Source organism: Hesperophylax consimilis, chromosome 18, assembly GCF_061612785.1.
Source record: "Hesperophylax consimilis isolate HC1 chromosome 18, BYU_Hcon_1.0, whole genome shotgun sequence".
Taxonomy (NCBI): domain Eukaryota; kingdom Metazoa; phylum Arthropoda; class Insecta; order Trichoptera; family Limnephilidae; genus Hesperophylax; species Hesperophylax consimilis.
In genome coordinates, this window is record NC_142853.1 from 31499872 (window position 1) to 31510526 (window position 10655).

Consider the following 10655-nt stretch of genomic DNA (forward strand, 5'->3'; position numbering starts at 1 on the left):
ATTTGAGTCTGAGGGGACTGGGCAGCGTTCATGCAAATGAAAAAATAAAGGCTTTACGAAGAGAACACGACTGAACCTTTTCAAACGTTTTCATGTTTAAACCTTTTTTGAATCGGATTATTTTTTGACAAACATAAGCTGGCTAAACGCTGGCGTAGCGAATTCCTGCCTAAAATCGTCCATTTGGCATTTCAGCTGTCTGTATTTTTTTTGCTACGCTGCGGTTCCGATTCAAGACGGTGGCGATGTTGGATACTACCTTTTATCCCGTCAGAGTTCGCATGAGCGTTTTGTTGTACTAATATACGTCTACTAGTTATGGTTATTACCGAACGTAAGAACGTTTGAAAAAAGAATTTTCATTAAAATATTTAAATTGGTTTATAATTAATTAGGGATGTGTTTAAGTATCTATTTAAAAATTATACGATTTTAGGCAAAAATTTATTTTTGATTTCAGAAAAAAAAATATGACACTTTTTTTAGACGTTATTCACAGAACTGCTAATATAAGTACTTACTATATACGTGCCTATCTTTTAATGATAAGTATGTTTACGGAAAAATGATCCTTTTTTTAACTATTTCGTGTCTCAGTGTTACCAGTGGACCAATCTTAAGTCTCAGTGCCATATCTAGTTAGCCAGTGCGACCATAACAGGCACTCACTATAATGCCCTGGTTAGAGACCAGCATTCGAAATCGTTTATGGAAATTAAGGAGAGGACCTTCTGAGAAAGAAAAAAGGATAAGGGGAAGGCAGGACTCTAGTAATCTATGTGTCTAGTATTGACGGACGTATGAAACCATCCCTACCACTGCGGTACAAGGCGATGGGTCGAGAGAGTCTGACTAGAGGTCAAAAGGTCTCTCTCAACCCCCAGTCTCTTCCGATCTGTCCCGCAACGAAGTAAATGGGAAAACGCATCCACGCATATCTTGAGACGTCAAGACAGTGTGCAGAATTTCATGTAGAAGTGTCGAAATTCTGCTTTAAGGGCGGTAAAAGGGGATAGGGTGTTTTTTAGAAATTTTGATCGTCAACTTGTTTTGAAGGTAATGAGTGCAAAATTTTATTAATATCGGTTTAAAGATGCAGATTTGCGTATAAATTAAATCCAAGCCGCCCGCCACAGACACTCTCACACCATCCGACAGCGGTGTACAACATGTAAGAATAAATAAATAAGTAGATGTGTATAACACAACAAAAAAAAGAGACAATAATTTTTGCGACAAGTGAAGAAGTCAATTGAAAACAAGAGTTTCGAGAAATTTAAAGTTCCTGGGGGCTATCGCTTAATATGTCCAGTATCATGCCACTGCAGTGGCAACCACTATATATTATATTCGACACATTGTAATATAGTATATGGCATATGGAAAGTTTCATGGTTTCTTAGTGAACAATTTTTCATTATTCTTATACTTATTACAGCCCCGGCCCCAGACAGTAGGGAACGGTTGGGCTCTTTTGCGGTATTCACTTAAAATTAAATATAAAATCCTTAGATAAAATAATTTTATGAGGCAGTTTGATTTGGCAAACAAACAGCAGGTAAATGTAGTAAGCACTTCACTATAAATATATGCATATACAATGGACTCCTGTTTTTCACGGTGGATACATTCTACGTAATATGATAAAAATAAAAGTAAACAATATGACTAAATTTCCTGCCTAGCACGCGATTCTTGCTCTGCTTTCTGCATACCTCTAGTAAGTAAATGCAAAGAATGTAACATCATGTTATTTCGAAACCGTGTAAAAAATCGCGTAGAATGGAGTCCAGCGTAGTTTCCAAACATTGTCAGTGTTAATTCGAGCTGTTTTCGACTCAGAATGGTAGTCTTTGATAAAATTTTATTTTAATATAACTCTTAACCTCTGAGCTCCTAATGAAATATAATGCTCGCCACCCTGTCATTAAAACAATAAGCACTTCTTTATAGAATATAATCACAATCTCTTCAATTTATGTAAACGAATTCTAAACTTTCAAAGTCTTTAAATCTAAATATTGTAGACAATATTAGTGATTTTTAAACGAAAATCTGAAACAGAAAAATCAGAAAAAGAAACGGTCACATCTGGGACACGAACCCAGGACCCTTGTCTTTCCGGGACAATGCTCTAACAACTGCGCTAATGGGACCCTATCCTCTTCGGTCACTTTTAACTGTATCATACTTCGAATAAAAACTACCAACATTGTCTTCATTTTTTCACCGCACATTTTTATTGGCAACTATCTTTATCCTGGGTTCGTGTCCCAGATGTGACCGTTTCTTTTTCTGATTTTTCTGTTTCAGATTTTCGTTTAAAAATTACTAATATTGTCTACAATATTTAAATATTACAATTTGAGGTTTTACTCAATAAAAAATATTCCGAAAAATAATAAATCTTTAAATCTATTTTAGAAAATATTCAGCGATAACTTTTCCAACTTTTAACCCTGGCATAATATGTACCCTTCTAATTTTAAATCCTTCTAAAACTGTAAGTTAATTTGATTTGTGCTAATCCAATCATAAATGAAAATAATTTCTATCAACTTGATTGATCTCCGTAAACTTCACAAGATAAAGAGAAAGTCGTGAGTAGGTATATATTTCTCGATCACAATGTTATTTCTGAGATCCAAGAAAACAGAATTGAAATATTATTTTTCCACTAGAATACTTTCCTGAAGAGTGAAATTATAACTCCTCTCAAAAGCTTGGATGCCTGGAAAATCGGTTTTATCCAAGACTTTAGTCTGGCTCGCTGTTGTTTTAACAGTAAAACACACAAAATGGATTATTGGAAGTTGACAAGGGCGTATCATTGTATTAATTATATTCTCTTTTAATTGAACTTCATTTCTAGAGTGACTTAAAATTTAAATCCGAAATTTTCAGAAAGTTTTAAAACATTAATAATGAACGACGGCTTCTGTGGTCAAGGGGTAAGACTCTCAACTATCAATACGGAAGTCCGGAAGTCCGGAAATCCGGAAGATTTATTGAGTAAAGCCTCAAATTGTTATATTTAATCATTTAAGACAATATTAGCGACTCATAAATTAGTAAAACATACGTAAGTACGTACGTACCTTTTATGATTATTCTGTTTCAAATTTCCGTTTGACAGTTGCTAATATTGTCTTCAATGAGAAAAAATTTATTTCCTTGATTTTAGTTATTTTTAAAATTATTATTTTACAGTTATATAGAAATTAATTTTACATTTAATGGTGAATATTAAATAAACCAGTTGAGTTTCATTTGGGAGGCGTATTTAACATTAGTTTATCATTAAAAAAATAATAATATTTGACAAGTCAAAATATTTCACCAACAAATGTAGATATGTCTCGACGCCATCTAGTGGGAAATTTAGCACTAACAAAGCCTTTTCTACAAAAATAAAGCTGGTTGTTTACAAGTGAAAAAATATAATAAGCAGTAATTGTTGATTATAGTACTAGTACATATTGAATTATTTGGCGTGTTGGAAATAAGCCGACGTGGCTCAGTGGTCCAGAGCGTCTGACTGAACATCAGAAGGCACGGGTTCAATTCCCGTCGGCGGCATTTATTTTTACTCGGGAGATAATTTCAATTTGTATTGATATTACAGGCGACTAATTGTTGCATATAATAATTTATGAAACCCATTTGTTCGTTGGCTTTTTCTAAGAGGCACGAGTATATTTTCAATATTATCTTTAGAAATAGTAATTTAGAGACAAGAAATACTCCAAGGTGTCTGATTTTTTCACTACGTGTGTGTGACTTTTATATGAAAACTTTATCGTGTTACATTTATTTACGTATAGAAATAGTAGATATTCTATGCAATATTCATTAATTCTATTATTATTTTTTAACATTTTTGGCGATCATCTATTGAGCTTATGTATTTAAATATTTTCATATCGTCAGCGTAAAAATAAATTCAGAATGACTTATGATTTGTTTAAAGTCATTGAAATATAAAGTAAAGCACAGGGACCCTAAATAGGAACCTTGATGTACCCCCAGGTGAATGGTTATTATTTGTAACATGAAACCTTTTAGAGCAACAGGTTGACTTCTATTTTAAATGTAAGGTGAGAACAATCTGATATAATTTCTACTTATACTAACTTTTTCGAGTTTATTTAAGAGCGTATCCATATTCACCTCGTAGAAATCAATTATGTCAACATTGTAAAACTTGTAAAAGCCTAGCATCGAGGTTAACTTAGAAATCTCTTAATGGAAAGTATGCATTTGGCCAAAGACAAATAATTTTTTGTATTTTGGTAAATATTTCTACTAAATGCAGAATTTGATTATTAGTTTGAAGTTATTTTTGTGTTTATATAATCTTACTTTTCATGATTTCAATATGTTAGCTTTCAATGAACGCCCCTGGTAGGGATAAGATGAAACCAAAGACCAAAGTAATTTTTCAGATAATATTGAAAAACCTTTGTGTTATAAATGGAGTGAATTTTGGATTGATTTAATATCTAGATATATTTGATTCGAAATCAACTTGAACCATTTACAATCCTTAGACATACTATTATTTTTTATTCATCATTTTATGGCAAGAAATCCAATTGTAAAAATATGATGTGTTTAGCTTAAATAAAAACCTACTGAAAAATCTTCATTTTTGATTTAATATCTAGATATATTTGATTCGAAATCAACTTGAACCATTTACAATCCTTAGACATACTATTATTTTTTATTCATCATTTTATGGCAAGAAATCCAATTGTAAAAATATGTTGTGTTTAGCTTAAATAAAAACCTACTGAAAAATCTTCATTCACTGAAACACACGACTAAGATTTATTTATTTACAAAAAAAAGGGAAATTTGTTGTTTTTACACTTACTCCACCATTTCAAACATCCTCTAATTATTTATTTATTTATATATACATACGCCTAAAAAGGCTTTTATATAGAAGTGATACAAGATGCAGTGTACATAGTAGAATATGTATTATACAGGAGATATTGACAGTAAATAGATGTGGTCCATTTTAAAAAAAGTACAAAATTCACACTTGTAAAATTGTGATTACAAGTATAATGGGAAAATATTAAAAAATATGAAACAATATTAGTAAAACGTAAGAGTAACATAAAGTAAAAAAGAAATTACAACAACACTACATATAAGACAAATCATTAAAACTTATTTACCAACGCTACTCTAATTTGTAGGATTCAACAAAGTGTTGGTGTAGATTATGCTTAATTCTATATATGGAGTCAATAAATAAATCAATAGCACCCCCATACTTATTGCCCAGATCATGCATCCTATTGGTCATTGAGTGTGTCTGATAGTTATTACAGAAGTATTTATTACAGAAGAATGTTATATTTTGTCTTGTATTCCTAGTCGGCACATGTAGTTTAATAGTGGCAAGGATGGTAGGACTATCAATTAAATTGTTAATTACTCTCTGTAACACAACCAGGTCTGAAATAATTCTCCTGTCAGACAGTGTTATTAGATGCAATTGATTCATCAAACTGACATAATTAATGTAATCAATAGGAATTCCGAGCTTAAAATTTACGTACTTAAGAAATTTGTGCTGAACTCTTTCTATATTATTGGAGTGAACCTAACTATTGGAATCTTTGGGGATGCTATGTGAAGGGTCTTTTTGAAGAGAGGAAAGAGTGAAAATGGGTCTCGAAGAGACCCATGTTCTAGGAGGGAGGAAACACAGAAATCCTTCCACAGCCGAGCTGTTGAACTCAAGAACGAACCGTAGAAGCGATCAGTTCTAACATCAGAAATGTCAACAATATAGAAATATTTGGCGCCCGCTTGGCGTTTTTTTTTAATATTTTATTTTTTACTATGATTTGTATTGACATAATTTTGAAGTGAAACTTCTTTACCCGCGTCATGCAATTTCGAGGACCGGAGTAAAACGAACTCATGACCGAAACGAAAATGCGGGACCGATTAAAGTTCATTTGATCTAGTCAAAGTTTTGAAGTAAAATATAAATGCTTCTTAGCTCATCTCGACAACTGGCGTTGGTGGTGTAATGGTCAGCGTAGTTGCTTTCCAAGCAGTTGATCCGAGTTCGATTCTCGGCCATCGCACATTATTTTTTTGTTTTTAACGCCTTTTTTTTTTTCAATGGTTGACCATAATATCAATCCACTAAGTAATATTTTAGGCCTGTAGCATACTTGAAAAGTTAAAGAATGATATAAGATTGTTTATGATGTTAACGATAAAAAAATAATCAATCCACTAAGTAATATTTTAGGCCTGTAGCATACTTGAAAAGTTAAAGAATTTTATGATATTATTAATGATAGTAACGATAAAAAAATAAAAAAAAACATAAAATTACCATAAAAAATGGGCCAACGGCACGCGGTGTTCCCAAGCGGTCACCCATCCAAGTACTGACCGCGCCCAATGTTGCTTAACTTCGGTGATCGGACGAGAACCGGTGTGTTCAACATGGTATGGTCGTTGGCAAACGCTAAACAATATTAATTTCTATTCTACCTGCCAATAAATATATGAAAATTAGTATAAAAAAGCCCTAATAATACTGAAAACATTAGCAAGGTGTGTGCGACGTTGATAAAAATAATCATTACATACGCGCTTGAAAAAGATCGTAATTACATCCATAACTTTGCAGGAATTTTTTTTTTCAATGGTTGACCATAATATCAATCCACTAAGTAATATTTTAGGCCTGTAGCATACTTGAAAAGTTAAAGAATTTTATGATATTATTAATGATAGTAACGATAAAAAAATAAAAAAAAACATGAAATTACCATAAAAAATGGGCCAACGGCACGCGGTGTTCCCAAGCGGTCACCCATCCAAGTACTGACCGCGCCCAATGTTGCTTAACTTCGGTGATCGGACGAGAACCGGTGTGTTCAACATGGTATGGTCGTTGGCAAACGCTAAACAATATTAATTTCTACTCTACCTGCCAATAAATATATGAAAATTAGTATAAAAAAGCCCTAATAATACTGAAAACATTAGCAAGGTGTATGCGACGTTGATAAAAAAAAAAATGGGTGTGTCAAGCCTACGCAAGACAGAAGTGAAACTTCTAGTATTCTTCTCTCTCTCTCTTTTCATTTCATTCTCTCTTTTTTTCTGTCTATTGACATATTTATAAGTAGCATGTGATAAAAAAAATTAAAAGTTATAAAAAAAGAAAAAAAAAATTAGTTAAAGCGGGGATCGAACCTCGGTTCTTCACGACCACAGTCGTGCGCTCTGCCTGTAGACAGCGAAGATGAGTTAGGAGAGTGAGTTAAACTAGGTATATAATATTAGCTAGGCTCCTATAGCGAAATGATCCCGTTTTTTCGTCACGGTCATGAGTCGGTTTTACTCCGGTCCTCGAAATTGCATGACGCGCGTAAAGAAGTTTCACTTCAAAAAATTCCTGCAAAGTTATGGATGTAATTACGATCTTTTTCAAGCGCGTATGTAATGATTATTTTTATCAACGTCGCATACACCTTGCTAATGTTTTCAGTATTATTAGGGCTTTTTTATACTAATTTTCATATATTTATTGGCAGGTAGAGTAGAAATTAATATTGTTTAGCGTTTGCCAACGACCATACCATGTTGAACACACCGGTTCTCGTCCGATCACCGAAGTTAAGCAACATTGGGCGCGGTCAGTACTTGGATGGGTGACCGCTTGGGAACACCGCGTGCCGTTGGCCCATTTTTTATGGTAATTTCATGTTTTTTTTTTATTTTTTTATCGTTACTATCATTAATAATATCATAAAATTCTTTAACTTTTCAAGTATGCTACAGGCCTAAAATATTACTTAGTGGATTGATATTATGGTCAACCATTGAAAAAAAAAATTCCTGCAAAGTTATGGATGTAATTACGATCTTTTTCAAGCGCGTATGTAATGATTATTTTTATCAACGTCGCACACACCTTGCTAATGTTTTCAGTATTATTAGGGCTTTTTTATACTAATTTTCATATATTTATTGGCAGGTAGAATAGAAATTAATATTGTTTAGCGTTTGCCAACGACCATACCATGTTGAACACACCGGTTCTCGTCCGATCACCGAAGTTAAGCAACATTGGGCGCGGTCAGTACTTGGATGGGTGACCGCTTGGGAACACCGCGTGCCGTTGGCCCATTTTTTATGGTAATTTCATGTTTTTTTTATTTTTTTATCGTTACTATCATTAATAATATCATAAAATTCTTTAACTTTTCAAGTATGCTACAGGCCTAAAATATTACTTAGTGGATTGATATTATGGTCAACCATTGAAAAAAAAAATTCCTGCAAAGTTATGGATGTAATTACGATCTTTTTCAAGCGCGTATGTAATGATTATTTTTATCAACGTCGCACACACCTTGCTAATGTTTTCAGTATTATTAGGGCTTTTTTATACTAATTTTCATATATTTATTGGCAGGTAGAATAGAAATTAATATTGTTTAGCGTTTGCCAACGACCATACCATGTTGAACACACCGGTTCTCGTCCGATCACCGAAGTTAAGCAACATTGGGCGCGGTCAGTACTTGGATGGGTGACCGCTTGGGAACACCGCGTGCCGTTGGCCCATTTTTTATGGTAATTTTATGTTTTTTTTTATTTTTTTATCGTTACTATCATTAATAATATCATAAAATTCTTTAACTTTTCAAGTATGCTACAGGCCTAAAATATTACTTAGTGGATTGATTATTTTTTTATCGTTAACATCATAAACAATCTTATATCATTCTTTAACTTTTCAAGTATGCTACAGGCCTAAAATATTACTTAGTGGATTGATATTATGGTCAACCATTGAAAAAAAAAAAGGCGTTAAAAACAAAAAAATAATGTGCGATGGCCGAGAATCGAACTCGGATCAACTGCTTGGAAAGCAACTACGCTGACCATTACACCACCAACGCCAGTTGTCGAGATGAGCTAAGAAGCATTTATATTTTACTTCAAAACTTTGACTAGATCAAATGAACTTTAATCGGTCCCGCATTTTCGTTTCGGTCATGAGTTCGTTTTACTCCGGTCCTCGAAATTGCATGACGCGGGTAAAGAAGTTTCACTTCAATAATCATTACATACGCGCTTGAAAAAGATCGTAATTACATCCATAACTTTGCAGGAATTTTTTGAAGTGAAACTTCTTTACGCGCGTCATGCAATTTCGAGGACCGGAGTAAAACCGACTCATGACCGTGACGAAAAAACGGGATCATTTCGCTATAGGAGCCTAGCTAATATTATATACCTAGTTTAACTCACTCTCCTAACTCATCTTCGCTGTCTACAGGCAGAGCGCACGACTGTGGTCGTGAAGAACCGAGGTTCGATCCCCGCTTTAACTAATTTTTTTTTTCTTTTTTTATAACTTTTAATTTTTTTATCACATGCTACTTATAAATATGTCAATAGACAGAAAAAAAGAGAGAATGAAATGAAAAGAGAGAGAGAGAAGAATACTAGAAGTTTCACTTCTGTCTTGCGTAGGCTTGACACACCCATTTTTTTTATTTCATAACGTTTTACCAGAAGACATTTTACATTGCCCTTATTTTTTATTAAATTTACACTTTAACATAATTTATTTCATTACTTAGAATGTGTGCTACATTTTTTTGTATTTCTTAAAACTTAACAGTATACGATGTAGATCTAAACCTAATATAGATGGTTTTATTTATACTTATATCACTTGGATATTACACACTACACAGGTCTGTGTTTGGTTGCAATATTCTATCAATGTCGTGTCTCCCTGTGTCTCATATCCATTGTTTTACGAATATTTTGAATATATTGACATTTGTTAGTTTTTTGTAGAAGAGTGGTAATTTTTTTGTAAAGTTTTATACAGTAATAAATGAAATTTCTCTATACAAATGTTGTCTTCATTTTTGCTTGTTGGATGTATTTTCGGTTGAAGAATCTAGTGATTTTATTAGGTATGTTTATTAGTAGATCAGGTGTATAAATAATTATGGTTTTAACATGGAGTTGTTTATCCGACATAATGTTTAGATTATTAAAAATATGGTCAGAGCAAGTTCTGATAGGTGTTTGAGTAGTATTTTCAAGATGGCTTTTTGTGTTATAATTAAGGGATTTAATTTCCTGACGACACCGGTGCCGATGAGATCAATGAGGCTAGTTCCTCGGAGCATCTTCCACTGTAATACCGGTAGAACAATGACAGATTACCTACCTGACGCCTGTGCTCTAAGGATTGCAATCAGTTTGTTAGAATATATCAAACGGACCATCCGTTTCTGCACAGAGTCAATGGTTTTGTTTTCAAGTATTTTAGTGCTCCAGACCAGAGGTGTATGTCCTTGTTGTATACAATTTTATTTGAAAAATATTTGGGTAGCAGGTTGTTTACTATTTTGTGTAAAAATATCATCGTGTTCAAGGTCAACATCTGTTTCACCGTTAGCCAATTTAGTTCGTTTAACATTTTATTTACTTTTGAATAACTATTTCGTCTAAGTATTGTTCTCATTGCCCTATTTTGGAGAATTTGAAATTTATTTTGCTCTCGGTCGTTACACAGGAAAAGGATAGTTGAGCAATAATTAAAATGTGGAGCAATAATAGAGTTATTAATG

The 10655-nt window shown here is 33.1% G+C and overlaps 6 non-coding genes across 6 annotated transcripts; 4 read left to right on the forward strand and 2 right to left on the reverse strand.

Annotated features, from left to right (window-relative positions):
* The first annotated feature begins 3506 nt into the window (after nt 1-3506).
* Nucleotides 3507-3579, forward strand: TRNAF-GAA (transfer RNA phenylalanine (anticodon GAA)). Its single transcript has one exon. It is a non-coding gene; the product is annotated as a tRNA-Phe (tRNA).
* A 2805-nt stretch (nt 3580-6384) lies between these two features.
* LOC149415661 (5S ribosomal RNA) lies at nt 6385-6503 on the reverse strand. The gene has a single exon (XR_016303830.1). It is a non-coding gene; the product is annotated as a 5S ribosomal RNA (ribosomal RNA).
* Nucleotides 6504-6826: 323 nt separating this feature from the next.
* On the reverse strand, nt 6827-6945 carry LOC149415662 (5S ribosomal RNA). The gene has a single exon (XR_016303831.1). It is a non-coding gene; the product is annotated as a 5S ribosomal RNA (ribosomal RNA).
* A 672-nt stretch (nt 6946-7617) lies between these two features.
* LOC149415663 (5S ribosomal RNA) lies at nt 7618-7736 on the forward strand. The gene has a single exon (XR_016303832.1). It is a non-coding gene; the product is annotated as a 5S ribosomal RNA (ribosomal RNA).
* Nucleotides 7737-8060: 324 nt separating this feature from the next.
* Nucleotides 8061-8179, forward strand: LOC149415664 (5S ribosomal RNA). The gene has a single exon (XR_016303833.1). It is a non-coding gene; the product is annotated as a 5S ribosomal RNA (ribosomal RNA).
* A 322-nt stretch (nt 8180-8501) lies between these two features.
* On the forward strand, nt 8502-8620 carry LOC149415665 (5S ribosomal RNA). The gene has a single exon (XR_016303834.1). It is a non-coding gene; the product is annotated as a 5S ribosomal RNA (ribosomal RNA).
* Nucleotides 8621-10655: the final 2035 nt, after the last annotated feature.